Source organism: Triticum aestivum, chromosome 6D, assembly GCF_018294505.1.
Source record: "Triticum aestivum cultivar Chinese Spring chromosome 6D, IWGSC CS RefSeq v2.1, whole genome shotgun sequence".
Taxonomy (NCBI): Eukaryota; Viridiplantae; Streptophyta; class Magnoliopsida; order Poales; family Poaceae; genus Triticum; species Triticum aestivum.
This window is the reverse complement of record NC_057811.1, coordinates 446,789,553-446,805,679: the sequence shown is the minus strand read 5'-3', so window position 1 is coordinate 446,805,679 and position 16,127 is coordinate 446,789,553. Positions and strand designations below refer to the sequence as shown.

The following is a 16,127-nucleotide window of genomic DNA, read 5'->3' as shown; positions in this document are numbered from 1 at the left end:
TACAAGAAAGAGCGCTTTCTGAAGTAAAACATCTTGAAGCTTACACCTGAAGAACTTGTAGCTCTGCAATCAGAGATCAAGAACCTGAGTGATGAATTTGATCGCTACTATGCTGACTGGCTTGGAGCCAAAGTCAGATTTGTGGAGATAGCTGAGAAGTTCAGTACCAATGTTGCAGCCCCAATGCAACAAGAAATTCCTCAGGCTGAGGCATCTGCTCAGCCTACAGAAGAGCATGCCAGCACCGCTGATGAAAATCAAGCTGCTGATGAAACTGCTAGCGTCAGGGCTGATGACTGCATTCCAGCCGCTGATGACTCCACCAGGGCAACCACTAGTGTTGCGCCTGAAGAAACTATCAGGACAGTTGAAGCTTCAACCGCTGTGCCTGAAGAAACTGACAATGACAGGGCAACTGCATCAGTTGTGCCTGAAGAAACTAAACCAATTTCCTCTGCTCCTCCTGCACCTACACCAAGTCCAATTCTTCCTTCTGCATCAGATGTGAAGAAGACCAAGGCTGCAGAGCGTGCAACTGTGAAGAAAAGGAAAGCATCAACTTCATCAAAATCTTCAGCTCCGAAGAAGGTGAAGAAATTGACTAGCTCTTTTGAGAATCCGATTGATGCTATTCCAGTCTCAAGCATGCCATCAAAGGAACTCGTTCCTTTTGATGAAGAATATGTGATCCCAAGCGGATCCGATGAAGATATTCCTTCTGCTGCTTCCTCAAAGCAGTTGGATGAAGAAATTGAAGCAGATACAATCCCTTCAACCCTAGTTGTTTCATCACCGAGGTTCTTCAGAGCCCATTTGAACTTCGGTATTCACTGGGGACTGAGGAATTTGTTGCAGAGGAGCGAACAAAGGAGAATTGGGGTGCTGACTTTCCCAAAAGTCATCGTTCATCACATGTGTTGTGCACCCAATGTCCACATCCTCATCTTCATCACTCTTTTCATCACCCATGCCTCAGTTCACAGCTGAAGAGGCCAGCGGTGAAGAAAAGAGTGATGAAGATGAGGATGTGGACATTGGGTGCACAACACATGTGATGAACGATGACTTTTGGGAAAGTCAGCACCCCAATTCTCCTTTGTTCGCTCCTCTGCAACAAATTCCTCAGTCCCCAGTGAATACCGAAGTTCAAATGGGCTCTGAAGAACCTCACCCCACAGCGTCTGTTCATGAAAAGATTCCAGCCACTAGTGCTGATGTTAATGAAGAACTGAAGACCCAGGCCGCCACTGAAGAAACTGAAATTCCTCAGCCTGTGGATCCTGCTATTGTGATTCCTGAGGTTGTGATGCATTTGACTGATACTCCTCAGCCCAAGCCAAAGGATCCCGTCTCGAAGAAGCAAAAATTCAAGGCTGATGACTTCTTTGGCGAGCATGTGTTCTTCACCGAGTATAACCCATATGACTCTGCTCGTCTTAGAAGGAAGCGTTTCTGGACTGCCAGCCAAGCCAACTTCTATTCTTCGCTACTTTTCAACAAAGACAAAGTCTTCCACCATGAGCATATTCCTCACGTGGACATGGAATCACTGCCTTGCTGCGCGCCAGCCCTCGGTGTTCTTCATGACACTGGACTGCTCAACTTTTGCACTGACATTGTTGATTGGAATGAAGAGCTAATTCTTCAATTCTATGCAACGATGCACATCACAGGAGATGCTAATGATGTGAACTCTTGGATATTGGACTGGATGACAGAGAATACACACTACAAAGCACCGGCCTCTGAATTGCTTCATGCCCTGCCTGTCAGTCCTCCCCTTGAAGGTGCTCGTTGCCTATACCATGAACCTGAACTTACCGCTTATTACATGCAATTATTAATGAAGCTGCTGAAGCCCGGTCAAGCCCCAAGGACCAAAATTCCTCGTGAAGGAATTGATATATGTGCCACGGACTGTCTATCGCATTCTGACGAAGACATTGAGTCCAATCAAAGGCCACGACTCAAATGATGAAGAAGTCGTTGGCATCATGAAGAATCTGCTATTCAATATCATGCATGGCTTTCCTGTCAACTACCATGATTTCTTCATGAGGACTCTGGAAGATGTTGCACTCTCTCCGTTTGAGTTGAAGCCTTATGCTCCTTGGATTATGAGATTCCTCAGAACAAGGTCTTCACTCAACTACAAGGCTGATTTTCAAAATCATCTCAGCTACTTGCCCCCCATTGAAGTCCTCAAACGGACCTTTTCCTTAGCTGATGAAAAGGGCAAGGTTGCTGCCGTTATTGATGAAGGCATTCGTCCATTGGATGGTCAATTTCACACAGCTGCATCTTACTCCACCAATGATGACTCTGCCACTCATGACTCTGCCGCAAATGCTTCAAAGCAAAATCCTCAAGGCACAGCTCCAAGGGTGATGACTGATCGTGAGCTTCTCCTCAGTCTTCACCAGAAGGTCGATCGCAACCACAAATGGGTTAAGCGTCAGTTTGGTTCAATTCTTCACAACATGACTGCTACACACAATGCAGTGAAGAAAAACCATTACTACCTCCATGAAGTCTTCGGTCGCACCTGGGCTATTCTGTCACATCTGTATGGTGAAGAAGATCTGAAGCAAATGGGACTCAAGCAACACTTTGACTGGTCTCAGCCACCAGCGAAGAAATTCCAGAACGTCAAAGTTCCCGCCTTGGTGGCCAGCTCATATTCTTCATCGCGCGACACGGACGAGCATGAAGACTTGGACGACACTGCGGCAGGCCCCACTCCAACAACCGACCCAACAACGTTGGCGCTCCTCCATCAACATCATATTCTTCAGGGGCGTTAGTCCTCATTTTTCGGCCCTTTTGGTCATTCGATGACAAAGGGGGAGAAATTTGAGTTAGTCTTCAAGCGGGTCTACTTATATGGGTGTTTTCTTTGCTAAGTTACAACTCTCGTTCTTTTGAAGACTTTGCTAGATCGAGTTGTAAACTTAAACTCTATGGTGGTCTGATACTTTTGTTGTGTTCTTCTGCATGCTTATTCCTCATATATGTTAATGTACACATGTTGAATTACATCAGACACCATATTTCATCATGCATTTCAAATTCTTCATATTATATGTTAAATGCGTGTTTGAATTACAAGATATAGGGGGAGATCTCCATGATTCTACTCTTCAAGTGTGCATTGCTTCAAAAGCAAATTCCTCACTATGCACAACTTCAGGGGGAGTTCTTCTATATCTTGCAATCAAATTCCTCAATATCAGTATTTACACTTCATATGTTTATCCCCGTTGAAAACTTAACCTATATTGTCATCAATCACCAAAAAGGGGGCGATTGTAAGTGCATCTAGTGCCCCTTAGTGATTTTGGTGTATTGAAGTGTCGGAGTAATGGGCCACGGGTAGGCTAACCCAAAGCCCAGAACCTTTCAAGACATCGGGGCTGACTGCGCCCCTCAAGACACCAAGATACAGAGCCGCCTTCTGGAGGCCGGCTGGGGGAACAGCCGACTGCCCGTGCACGACCGAGTCCTAGAGGCGAGGCCAAGATAAGCCGACTCCTACCGGGTGACGTCCGGAGCAGCCGACCCCGGGGAGTCGGCCCACGGCGCCAGCGAAACCCGTGCCCTCATCAAGGGGGACGGGACAGGGAGTGGCTATAGTGAAGCCCACTCCCTCCCCTTTCCAGGGGCTGGCGTGGCCACAGTGCGCTGTACCAGCAGAGATCTCCGTCCGGCATGGCACTGTTGCCATGCCATCCCTGACATCAGCACCAGTGGGCGGAGTCCTGCACCCACGACGGCCTGACAGTACGGCCCAAGGACGATGGGCCCTACCAGTCAGCGAGAGTCCAGAAGACGGCAAGAACACTACCAGTCGGACCCGATGGGAGTCGGCCCCTGGGAGTCGGCCTGCCCCTCCCACGGGTCCCACGCGCCATTAACCAGACGAGACGGGGAGTGGCTACAGTAATCGCCCGCCAGGCGGCGGAGCTGTAGCCACGACCCCCCGACCGAGCCTGCGTCATTAGAGGCACGGCTACAGTAATCAGCATCCGGCAAGACCCGCAAGCGGCGAGTACGGCCTGTCGGCTCCGTACCGGACCAGTCGGCGGGGCCCACCAGTCGGCGAAGAAGCCGGCAGCCGAAGAGACTGACGGCTGGGCCCTGCGCCCAGCCGGATTACCATTGTATCCCTATGGGTAGGCCTATATAAACCCCCCAGGGCATCCATGCAAAGGGTTCCGACCCATTAGAACTAGACCAGATCATAGAGGAAGGAGAGAGCTAGCCTTGCCTTCTCCTACCTCTAGCATACAGCTCAAGGAGCACCTTTGTATTCACTTTGCCTTAGTGATCATGCGGAGACCCCGCAGAGCAGGACTAGGGGTGTTATCTCCTAGGAGAGCCCCGAACCTAGGTAAAGTATGCCGGCGTTCGTGTCTACGCCTCATCCCGCTTCCAGGCACCGGCGACGTTCTACTCGCTCCCACCATGATAAGCCATCCCTTGGCATATGTCGCACCCAACCCTCGACATTTGGCGCCCACTGTGGGGCGACGTGCACCGTCGTCCGGAGACCTGTTCTGGATGGGAACCCTTTTCCTCCCTGGCGAGCGCAGCCAGCCCGGCACGCCAGACGGAGTCTGCGCCGACGCGCTGCATGGCGCGGAAATCGCCTGCGCAGCCAGTTGCCTCGCCGATCTTGTCGGCGAGGTCCGCCTCTCCGAAGAGCCCACATCCGACGCGGGCACAGACGGCCCCGAGAGCCTCCTCGCAGGCCTCCTCGACCAACTTCTCGTTTCCAGCGAGCCAGCTGTGGACTTGGAGTCCGTAGGCTCCACCGACCCGATGTTGGTCGACTCCGACACCGCGTTGTTCAACGCGTTCCCCACCAACATGGTGGTCTACGACGAGCCGCTCCCTCGCGCGGAGGGCGGCAGAAGTACCGTCACGGAGGTGCTTGTCATCGGTCACGGCGAGCACTCCAGCGGAGGTGCTCGTGACCCGCTCGACGCAGAGCTGCAAGACCTGACTGCGCCCATTCCTGAAGACGCCGACGCCGAGACGCTGGAGGCACGCCGCCTTCAGCTTGTCGAAGGCGCCAAGAACCTGGCTAGCAGGAGACGCCTATCAGAGTCCTACCAGCGCGAGATGGACCGCGCTGTGGGCGGCACGCCGACTCCAGCTGGGCCTAGCCGCCTTGGCACGGTCCAGCAGCGGGGCGTGGCCATCGCCAACCTGTTCGAGGCAAATCACCCCGTCTACGCCATGCCTGCGGAAAACATCCGAGCTGCCCAGGCGGTGGCAGACGAACTAGACAAGTTCGAGGGCGAAGAACGTCGCCTGATGTTGGAGCGCATCCAGCGGCTCCTCGGCGGCTGCCGAGCAGAACGAGGCCGGTTGCCGCACTGATGCGCTGCTTCGGCAGAATGACGACCTGCATCCCCGCCGAGACCAAGGCGCGACATCTCGGACGCCGATTGGTGGCGTCCGCGGCAAAAAAGACAAGGAGCCGGCTGCCAGCCGCAGTCGGACTCGCATCACCATAGAGTGCGACCAAGACGGCCACCCAAGAGCAGTGGAATGGGATGACTGTCCGCCTCCTCCCCCTCGTAGGGAAAGGCGAGTCTCCCCGCCGCCTGTTGATCACCCGACACTCGGCGACCACCTTGGCCGCCGAGAAGGAGTCGGAGAGAATGACGCTCGCCACCGGATCGACCGTCTTCACCGATCCCTGGCGCTGGAAGAAGAAGATGAGTTGGGTCCGCCGTGTTTCGGCCCCCGCATTCAAGACGAGCCCTTTCCCAAAGGGTTCACGCTCCTGAGAGATACACCCAAGTACACCGGCTCCGTGAAGCCGGAGGACTGGCTGGTTGACTACTCCACAACCGTCAGCATAGCAAACGGCAACAAGCATGTTGCCGTGAAATACGTTCCGCTCATGCTCCAGGGCACAGGCCGGACATGGCTGAACAGCTTGAAGCCCCGCAGCATCAAAAGTTGGGTTGACTTCACCGACACCTTTGTCCGCAACTTCACTAGCACGTATAAGCGGCCGCCCAAGCCTCGCCAGCTTTCCTTGTGCGTGCAAGGCCCCAACGAGTCAACTCGTGACTACCTCACGCGCTGGGCCGAGCTTCGTAACTCCTGCGAGGGCGTGCATGAGGTGCAGGCCATCGAGTACTTCACCGCAGGGTGCCGAGAAGGCACCCTCCTCAAGCACAAGCTTCTCTGCGATGAGCTGGAGACCCTCGACGAGCTGCTGATCATAGCAGACAAATATGCCACGGCCGACTCCTCCATGAAGGCAGAGATCCAAGTTAGTGCGATTGGCAAAGTGGCTCTGCAGGCTCCTCGAACCCCGGCTGGAGACGCCAGTCGGCGTCAACAGCAGAACAACCACAAGCGCAAGGCCATGCAGCCGGCTTCCACCAGCCGGCAGGTGGCAACAGTTGAAGACCAGCAGCCGGAAGGGCAGCCTCCGCCCAAACGTCAGAAGGGCGGCAAGCCCAACTGGTTGCCGGCTTTCTCATACGAGCAGACTTTGGATGCACCCTGCAAATTCCATAGTGGTCCGAAGCCGTCCAACCACACCACTCGGAAGTGCCACTGGCTCACCAGGATCGCCAAGGGAGACGGCCTCTTGCTTCCCCCGCCTGCTGGGCAGCCGCCTCCTCCTCCGCCCCAGCAGCCGGCGGTCAGACCAGTCGGAGCCATCCAAGACGAGTACCCAGAAGAGCACGAAGCCTATGTTGTGTTCACCAGCGTGGCCGATGACCGACGCAGCAGGCGGCTGCAGCAACAAGAAGTGAATGCAGTAGCATCAGAGACACCAGAGTTCATGCATTGGTCCGAGAAGCCCATCAGCTGGAGCAGAGCCGACAACCCAGAGGTGATGCCCAATCCCGGCTCCTATGCCTTGGTTTTGGATGCCACCTTTGCCACAGATAGGCGAGCTGGTCGTTTCTCCCGAGTTCTGATAGACGGCGGCAGCAGCATCAACATCCTGTACAAGGACACCATGGAGAAGTTAGGGATCAGACAGAGGCAGCTTCAGTCCAGCCGGATGGTATTCCATGGCATAGTTCCTGGCCTTTCCTGCTCACCAATCGGCAAGATCCTGATAGACGTCCTCTTCGGAGACAAAGATCACTTCCGCCGAGAGTCACTTTGGTTTGAGGTGGTGGACCTTGAGAGCCCATACCATGCATTACTTGGCCAGCCTGCCCTGGCTAAGTTCATGGCTGTCCCCCACTATGCCTACCTCAAGATGAAGATGCCGAGTTCCAAGGGGATTCTGAACATAGCTGGCGACTACAAGAAGTCGTCCGCCTGCGCAGCAGAGAGCAGTCGGCTGGCCGAGTCCCTCGTGATCGCAGCTGAGAAGCGGCTCCTTGACTGGGTTGTGGCGATGGCAAGCAAGCAGCCGGAGAGGTCGCCCGATCCCAAGGAGTCGGAAGCTGAGGGCTCGTTCAAGCCGGCCAAAGAGACAAAGAAGATACCCTTGGACCCGGAGCACCCGGGGAGGTACGCTGTCGTAGGTACAAACCTCGACAGCAAATAGGAAGGCGAGCTCATCGATTTCCTCCGTGAGAATCGGGACATCTTTGCATGGTCCCCCAAAGACATGCCAGGTGTTCCGACGGATTTCGCCGAGCACAAGTTACATGTCCGATCTGATGCCAAACCAGTCAGGCAGCCCTTGCGCCGCCTGTCAGAAGAGAAGAGAAGAGTTGTTGGAGAAGACATAGCCCGGCTGCTGGCAGCCGGCTTCATCATGGAGGTGTTCTTTCCAGAGTGGCTAGCCAACCCGGTCCTAGTGCTGAAGAAGAACAAGCAGTGGCGGATGTGTATTGACTACACCAGCCTCAACAAAGCATGCCCCAAGGACCCGTTCGCTTTGCCAAGGATCGACCAAGTGATAGACTCCACGACCGGATGCGAGCTGTTGAGTTTCTAAGATGCGTATTCAGGATATCACCAGATCAAATTGAACCCGACCGACAGACTGAAGACCGCCTTCATCACGCCGTTTGGAGCCTTCTGCTACTTGACCATGACGTTCGGCTTGAGTAACGCTGGCGCCACCTTTCAACGTTGCATGCAGAAGTGCCTCCTCAAGCAACTTGGCAAGAACGCCCACGTTTACGTGGACGACGTGGTGGTGAAGATGGAGAAGCATGGAACGCTGCTAGAGGATCTCAAGGAGACCTTTGAGAACCTACGCCGGTTTCAAATCAAGCTCAACCCAGAGAAATGTGTCTTCGGAGTACCAGCCGGCCAGCATCTTGGCTTCCTGGTCTCGGAACGCGGCATAGAGTGCAACCCCGTGAAGATCAAGGCCATCGAGAGGATGGAAGTGCCCACCCGACTGCTAGATGTGCAGAAGTTCACTGGCTATTTGGCGTCCATCAGCCGTTTCATCAGTCGGCTGGGAGAGAAGGCTCTTCCCCTGTACCAGCTCATGAAGAAAACCACCTTTTTTGAGTGGAATGACACGGCAGATGAAGCTTTTCTCCAGCTTAAGAAGACGTTGACTACTCCACCTGTTCTGGCGGCTCCGACTTCCAAGGAGCCCATGCTCCTCTACATCGCCGCCACCAGCCGAGTGGTCAGCACAGTCATTGCGGTAGAGCGCAAGGAGGAAGGCAAGGCGCTACCAGTCCAGAGACCGGTATATTATTTGAGTGAAGTACTGTCGACCTCCAAGCAAAACTACCCCCACTACCAGAAGATGTGCTACGGCGTGCACTTTGCCGCCAAGAAATTGAAGCCGTATTTTCAAGAGCACCCAATCACTGTGGTCTGCACAGCTCCACTGGCCGAGATCATTGGAAGCCGAGATGCTTCGGGCCGAGTGGCCAAATGGGCCATAGATTTGGCCCCCTATACCATCTACTACACTCCTCGCACCGCCATCAACTCACAAGCGTTGGCCGACTTCCTCGTCGACTCGGCCGAGACCCAGTACCTGCCGCCAGCGCCTGACTCCACCCATTGGCGGATGCATTTTGATGGTTCCAAGACGCGCACCGGTTTGGGAGCCGGCATCGTCCTCACCTCTCCCAAGGGCGACAAGCTCAAGTATGTGCTGCAAATCCATTTTGCCGCCTCCAACAACGTCGCCGAATATGAGGCACTCATTCACGGGCTCCGGCTTGCCAAAGAACTTGGCATTCCCCGGATCTTGTGCTATGGTGACTCTGACTTGGTGGTCCAGCAGTCGTCAGGCGACTGGGACGCCAAAGATGCAAACATGGCGAGCTACCGCTTCCTCGTACAACAACTCAGTGGATATTTTGAAGGGTGCGAGTTTCTCCATGTGCCAAGAAACGGCAACGAGCAAGCAGATGCCTTGGCACGAATCGGCTCTACCCGTCAAGCAATACCGTCCGGCGTCGCCCTTCAACGCCTCCTCAAGCCGTCTGTCAAGCCATCGCCAGAGTCAGATTCTATCTTCGTGCCGGCTCCTCCTGAAGCAGTCGGATCCGACTTGAGAGCCCCAGCAGCCGGCACGGGAATTCTGGCAGGCGGCCCGGGGACCGCGGCAGTCGCACCCGGCCCGGGGACTGCGGCGGTCAGCCCGAAGACTCCAGAACCCGGCCCGGGGACTGCGCCAATCGGCTCGGGGACTTCATCGGCCCAGCAAGCGGCTGCCGACTCCAACCCACTGCCTCCCGGCCCAGCCGCCCTCATCCAAGTCACAGTCCTGACAGTTGCAGAAATCGCAGCACCTTCATGGACCCAGCCCATCCTCAAATTCCTGGTGAACAAAGAGCTGCCAGCTGATGAGATCTCGGCTTGGCAAGTGCAACGCCGGGCAGCAGCCTACACCATAGTCAACAGAGAGCTTGTAAGGCGCAGTGTCACTGGTGTCTACCAGCGCTGCATGGAGCCGGAGCAAGGCCAAGCAATTCTCAAAGACATGCATCAAGGCGAGTGTGGCCACCACGCGGCTTCAAGAGCACTTGTTGCCAAAGCCTTTCGCCATGGTTTCTTCTGGCCGACTGCTCTAGAAGACGCCAAGGACTTGGTCCAAAAATGCAAAGGGTGCCAGAAGTTCCGTTCCAAGCCACATCAGCCGGCTTCTGCACTCAAGACTATTCCCATTGCCTGGCCCTTTGCTATTTGGGGCTTGGACATGGTGGGACCATTCAATACGGCACGAGGTGGCTTGACTCACTTGCTTGTCGCAGTGGACAAGTTCACCAAGTGGATAGAAGCAAAAAGAATCAAGAAGTTGAATGGTCCGACTGCTGTGACTTTCATCTCTGACATCACAATCTGGTATGGCATACCACACAGCATCATCACCGACAACGGCACAAACTTCGCCAAGGGTGCCTTGGCCCGTTTTTGCACGACGCAGTGCATCCGACTGGACTTAGTGTCCGTTGCCCATCCGCAGTCAAACGGCCAGGTAGAGGGAGCAAACGGCCTCATCCTGTCCGGCATCAAGCCTCGACTGGTCGAGCCTCTGGAGCGTTCGGCCAACTGCTGGCTTGACGAGTTGCCAACCGTCCTCTGGAGCCTGCGCACAACTCCAAACAAGTCAACCGGCTTCACGCCTTTCTTCCTCGTCTACGGTGCCGAAGCGGTCATCCCAACGGACATAGAATTCGACTCCCCACGAGTCACCATGTACACCGAAGAGGAGGCGGAAGAAGCACGTCAAGACGGCGTCGATCTGCTGGAAGAGGGTCGGATGTTGGCACTTAGTCGGTCCAGCATCTACCAGCAGAGCCTGCGCTGATACTACAATCAGAAGGTCAAGCCGAGATCTTTTCAAGAAGGAGACCTTGTGCTCCGGCTGATCCAGCGAACAGCCGGCCAGCACAAGCTCTCAGAGCCTTGGGAAGGCCCCTTCGTCATCAGCAAAGTGCTAGGCAACGACTCCTACTACCTGATCGACGCTCAGAAGCCTCGAGCGCGCAAGCGGGACGACTCTGGCAAGGAGACGGAGCGGCCATGGAATGCGAATCTCCTCCGAAGATTTTACAGTTGATGCGGTATGTACCGCGCTACCTTTTGTATTAAAGTACGAAGACTCCGGGTCGCCCGAGATGAGCTCGGGGACTGCCCTCTTTTATCTACATGATAAGAATTATGCCCATAAGTATGTTATTTTTTTATGCTGCTTGGCACCGGGTTCGACTAGTCGGCCAGGGGACTTGCCGTCTTGTACTATGAAATGCTTCCTGCAGCCGGACAAGTAGTGTGTGGCACTTAAGCCGTCTCCTGTCAGAAGCCGCAGCTTGCAGAGCGACTGTCTGGTGTACAGGAGTAAGGTAGAATGGGTGTCCACATGAAAAATGGCTAAGGACTCAAAGCGTGTACATAGTTTAAGCCGGCTTCCAGCCTTTTTACAACCGACTCTTGAGCAGCCGGCTCACCGTTTTCTACTCAACTTGCTAAAAAAACTCAAAACAGCAAGTACTTGCCTTCCCAAAAGAAGCTAAGTACTTGATCCAACAACAGTCCGCAGAGCGGCTGTCTGACTGGCAAGACGGCAACCAAGGGAAGGTGGCAAAGGAAAAAGCCAAAGAGCAATAGGCAAGAAGAGATAGAACTCGGAAGATATTTACATAGCAAAGGCCCTTGGCCGAATCTTCAAACAGAAGTTCAAGATACACCCCGCGAGTGGAATTGTGCAAATTAACAAGTTCATCGAGACTATTAAGCAGATAAAAACAAAGACAAAGTGGCAGCCTAGGAAGCGGCAGAAGGGTTCGGAGGGTCGGAGGAGTCCACGGCGCCGGTTGGTGGAGTGGCCAGCTGGTTAGTCTCCGCATGATCGCCTTCAGTAGTAGCCGGCTCGGTTGGGCGTGGCTCGTTGCTGGAGGCGCGGTCGAGCTCAGGCTGGCCGTTCGCTCCGACCTCCGGCGCCTCCTCTTCGCCTCCCTCCTCTGCCTCGCCTTCTTCCTCGCCACTAGAGTCGATCACCTCCGCCGAGTCCTCGCCGTCGTTTGGATTCAGCCCGAACCACTCCGGCGGCGCCTCGTCACCGTTCTCAGCCCGCTCCGGAACAAAGACGCTGGTGTCGGTGTACTCGGCGATCAACGCCGCGCGCTTGACGAGATCGTCTTCCACGACCACCAACTCCTCCTGAGCTTCTTGCCGGAACATGGCTAGCTGGGCTAGACTCAGCCCAGGATACCACGCCTTGACAAACTCTAAGGCCCGGCGCGCCCCAGCCCGGGCCGAAGAGCCCTTCCAGGCCTCAAGGCGGCCAGCCGCTACCTACAGCCAGTCGGCGGTCCGACTGGGGGTGCGCGGTGCCTGCATGTCCGGCCACAGGGCGGCGATTGCCTGGGCGCCGACACGCTGAAGCCGACGCAGCATCTGGTGAGCCGGCCGAAGGCGGGCCTCAATGCTCAGGATCTGCTCGTCAAGGTTTCGGGGGGCGTTAGCGGCGATCTCCGCACCGTCCGCCCTCCGCCCTTCACGATCAGCTTCAATGGCTTGGTTGGCAGCGTCCGAGTGACCAGGGAAGAAGTCTGCCCAAACAGAAGAGCGACGAACAAGATTAAAAACCAGAAGTCGGCTCGACCAACAGCCGGCAGCCCAGAAAAGGAAAATGAGGGGAGGCTCACCGTCGACGAGATCCTCGATCTCATGGAAGCCGGAAGCCAGCATCGCCTCCTTGTCGGTCCAGGAGGAGCGCTCGGTCGCAAACTCAGCAAGGAGGGCGGTCTCCTTGTCCTCCGCCTCTTTCTGGGTCTTCTTGAGCAGCTCTTCTGTTCTGCCAGCTGCGTGACCAGCCGGTCGCGCTCTTCAGCAAGTTTGCTGCACTCCTCCTCCTTGCATTCAGCACGGTGTTGGCCTCGCCCAGCTGCTGCTGCAAGGTGGCGTTGGCCTCTGCGGAAGGAAAAAGAGAACAAAAGTGTTAGTTGTCAACAAGGAAGAAAGGTCACCGGGGAGATCCGGCCCGACTGCTCAGCAGTCGGCCCGAATCTCGGGGACTACAGCCCGCGGGTGCGCCAGCACGCCCTCGTGAAGAAAGAGTCAACAACAAGAAAGAAGGAAGGTCGCCGGGGAGATCCGGCCCGACTGCTCAGCAGTCGTCCCGAATCTCGGGGACTACAGCCCGCGGGTGCGCCAGCGCGCCCCCCAGAAAAAGAGAAGGACTCACTCCGGCTTTCCGACAAGTCGGCGGTCCGCTTGGCCAGCTCCTCGATGTTGGCATTGAAGGCGGTCACGCGAAGATTGTGGTAGTAATGCGACAAGATTTCAGAACAAGTGTTAGTGAACTCGCCGATTAGAGTTCCGAGCCGCCTGCTCAACAGCCGGCCCGAAACTCGGGGACTACACCCAGTGGGTGCGCTGACGCGCCCCCATAGAGAAGTACAAGAAATAGAAACGAGGAGGTAGGAAACATACTCGGACGGCCTCTCGCGCCGCCAGGTGCGCCTTGTTGCAGCTCAGGATGGCGTCGCCCTCGGCTCGGATCTTGGCTTGGACGTCCAAAAGCGCCCGGTTCAATTCGCCCGTCCCGCCTCCCCGCACCCACCTAGTGGGCGCGGCGCTCGTCGCCTCGGTATCCGGGATCGAGGAGCTCGCGGCGCCGATCTCCAGAGGGCGCGGTGCCGAAGGCGCCTTCGCGAGACGGCGACGCGTCGGCGTGCCGACCTGGAGAACTAGGCCCGCCACCACCTCGTCTTCAGTTGGCGGCACCGGCGGGTCCGCCGGCTGCCTGCCTTGCGTGCTCCCGGACGGCGGCGGTGGCGTTACGATCACGTCCGGCACGGCGGTGTCGCCGCCGTCCCTCTCCATGATCGGGTTCTCGTCGCCGACGTCTCCAGTCTGCGCCGTGAACTCTGGAGGTGGCGGTGCGGAGTTCAGTGGGGTGATGAGGATCGCCGACTGGCGGTGCGCGGCTTCTTCAGCCTGCTTCTTCGCCGCGACGGCGGCCTCGGCCTCCGCCAGTTTCTTCTGGGCGGCGGCCTCCGCCTTCTCTAGGAGGGCGGCCGCCCGCTCTTCGCGCGCTTCTCGCGCGTTCCGCTATGTCGCCTCCCGGAGGTCGGCGGCCGGATCGACCCGCCGGGTGGTGGTGGAGGTCTCCGCCGACCCCAACGATGGAGGCGGATGCGACCTTATCAAGAGAGAGGGGAGCCCTAGACCAAGGGAAAACAAGCAAAAACTCAAACAAGATCAACGAAAGAAAAAATGAAGGCGAAAGGAAGGAGCACTTACGCGGAGACCAACGGCGGCTTCTTCACCTCCTTGCGGAAGCGGTTGGCCTTCGCGGCCGCCTCTTCCCGCTTGGTCGCCGCAGTCGAGCTTTTGGATTTCTTCGGCCGACTACCGAACATGCTCGGTGCGGCCCTGCGCTTCTTCGCGCCGCCTTGTGCGTCCGGCGCGGCGGAAGAGCTCGCACCGTGCTGGCCGGCTCCTGGCTGGTGGTGAGGGGCGACTTCCCCCGCGTCATTGTCAGGCCAATCCTCGAGGTGTGCTCCCCTTTCCAAGGGCTGGCGTGGCCACAGGGCCAATCCGCTGGGAGTCGGCCCACGGCGCCAGCAAAACCCGTGCCCTCATCAAGGGGGAGGGACGGGGAGTGGCTACAGTGAAGCCCACTCCCTCCCCTTTCCAGGGGCTGGCGTGGCCACAGTGCGCTGTACCAGCGGAGATCTCCGTCTGGCGCGGCACTGTTGCCATGCCATCCCTGACATCAGCACCAGTGGGCGGAGTCCTGCACCCACGACGGCCTGACAGTACGGCCCAAGGACGATGGGCCCTACCAGTCAGCGAGAGTCCAGAAGAAGGCAAGAGCACTACCAGTCGGACCCGATGGGAGTCGGCCCCTGGGAGTCGGCCTGTCCCTCCCACGGGTCCCACGCACCATTAACCAGACGAGACGAGGAGTGGCTACAGTAATCGCCCGCCAGACGGCGGAGCTGTAGCCACGACCCCCGACCGAGCCTGCGTCATTAGAGTCATGGCTACAGTAATCAGCAGCCGACAAGACCCGCAAGCGGCGAGTACGGCCTGTCGGCTCCGTACCGGACCAGTCGGCGGGCCCCAACAATCGGCGAAGAAGCCGGCGGCCGAAGAGACTGACGGTTGGGCCCTGCGCCCAGCCGGATTACCATTGTACCCCTGGGGGTAGGCCTATATAAACCCCCCAGGGCACCCATGCAAAGGGTTCCGACCCATTAGAACTAGATCAGATCATAGAGGAAGGAGAGAGCTAGCCTTGCCTTCTCCTACCTCTAGCATACAGCTCGAGGAGCACCTTTGTATTCACTTTGCCTTAGTGATTATGCGGAGACCCCGCAGAGCAGGACTAGGGGTGTTATCTCCTAGGAGAGCCCCGAACCTGGGTAAAGTACGCCGGCGTTCGTGTCTACGCCTCATCTCGCTTCCGGGCACCGGCGACGTTCTACTCGCTCCCACCATGATAAGCCATCCCTTCGCATATGTCGCACCCAACCCCCGACATGAAGACTTATAGGTTAAGGGAATAATGCGTTTGTGAGTGTACACACGTCTATAAGTCTATGAGGAGTTTGATATATACAGAGAAAGTCGGCCCCTAAAAATGAAGTTCTTCGACTGAAGACTTTGGATTTCTGAAGACTTTGAAAGTGAAGAAATTGGTGTGACCTTGAAGACTTGGTATTCATTTGAGGAACATGAAGCATGAAGGCTTTTGTTTTCGTAGTTTCATTTTCTCTTTCTTGAGTCATAGGAAACACCGTACTGTTAAAGGGGGTCGAGGAAATACTAACGAAAATTTTCCATGTGATGCTCAACTCAAAATCCTACACCTACCAATCCCTTCGAGTGAATCCATTGGAAATCTCTTACAGCTCAGTCAATTTCTTCAGTGACAGAGATGAAGTTCTTCTGGTCTCTGAGGAATTTGTTCTGACTGAGGAGTTAGGAATTCGCCAGTGCGGATTGCCTACAAGTGAGGAACGTGTTAGCCCTGAGGAATTTGATAGTCAAATTTCCGACCGTTGCTGTGCTACGCGCCAGCTGTCCCAAAATATCTACCCACCTAACGGTCATATCATTGAAGGGCATTTATGTCTTATCATGTCGGGTTGCTCCCTAGGCTATAAATAGCCGCCCCCTACAACCACTAGCTGGTTGGCTGCTCCGAGAGAAACTGACACTTGTCATTTGAGAGCATCCCATCCTCCGAGGACTTT

General features: G+C 56.0%; 1 pseudogene; it reads right to left on the bottom strand.

Moving 5' to 3' along the window:
- The window catches only part of LOC123142674 (uncharacterized), an 82,384-nt pseudogene extending 70,285 nt beyond the window's left edge, over window positions 1-12,099 (bottom strand).
- Between the last annotated feature and the right edge of the window lie 4,028 nt (window positions 12,100-16,127).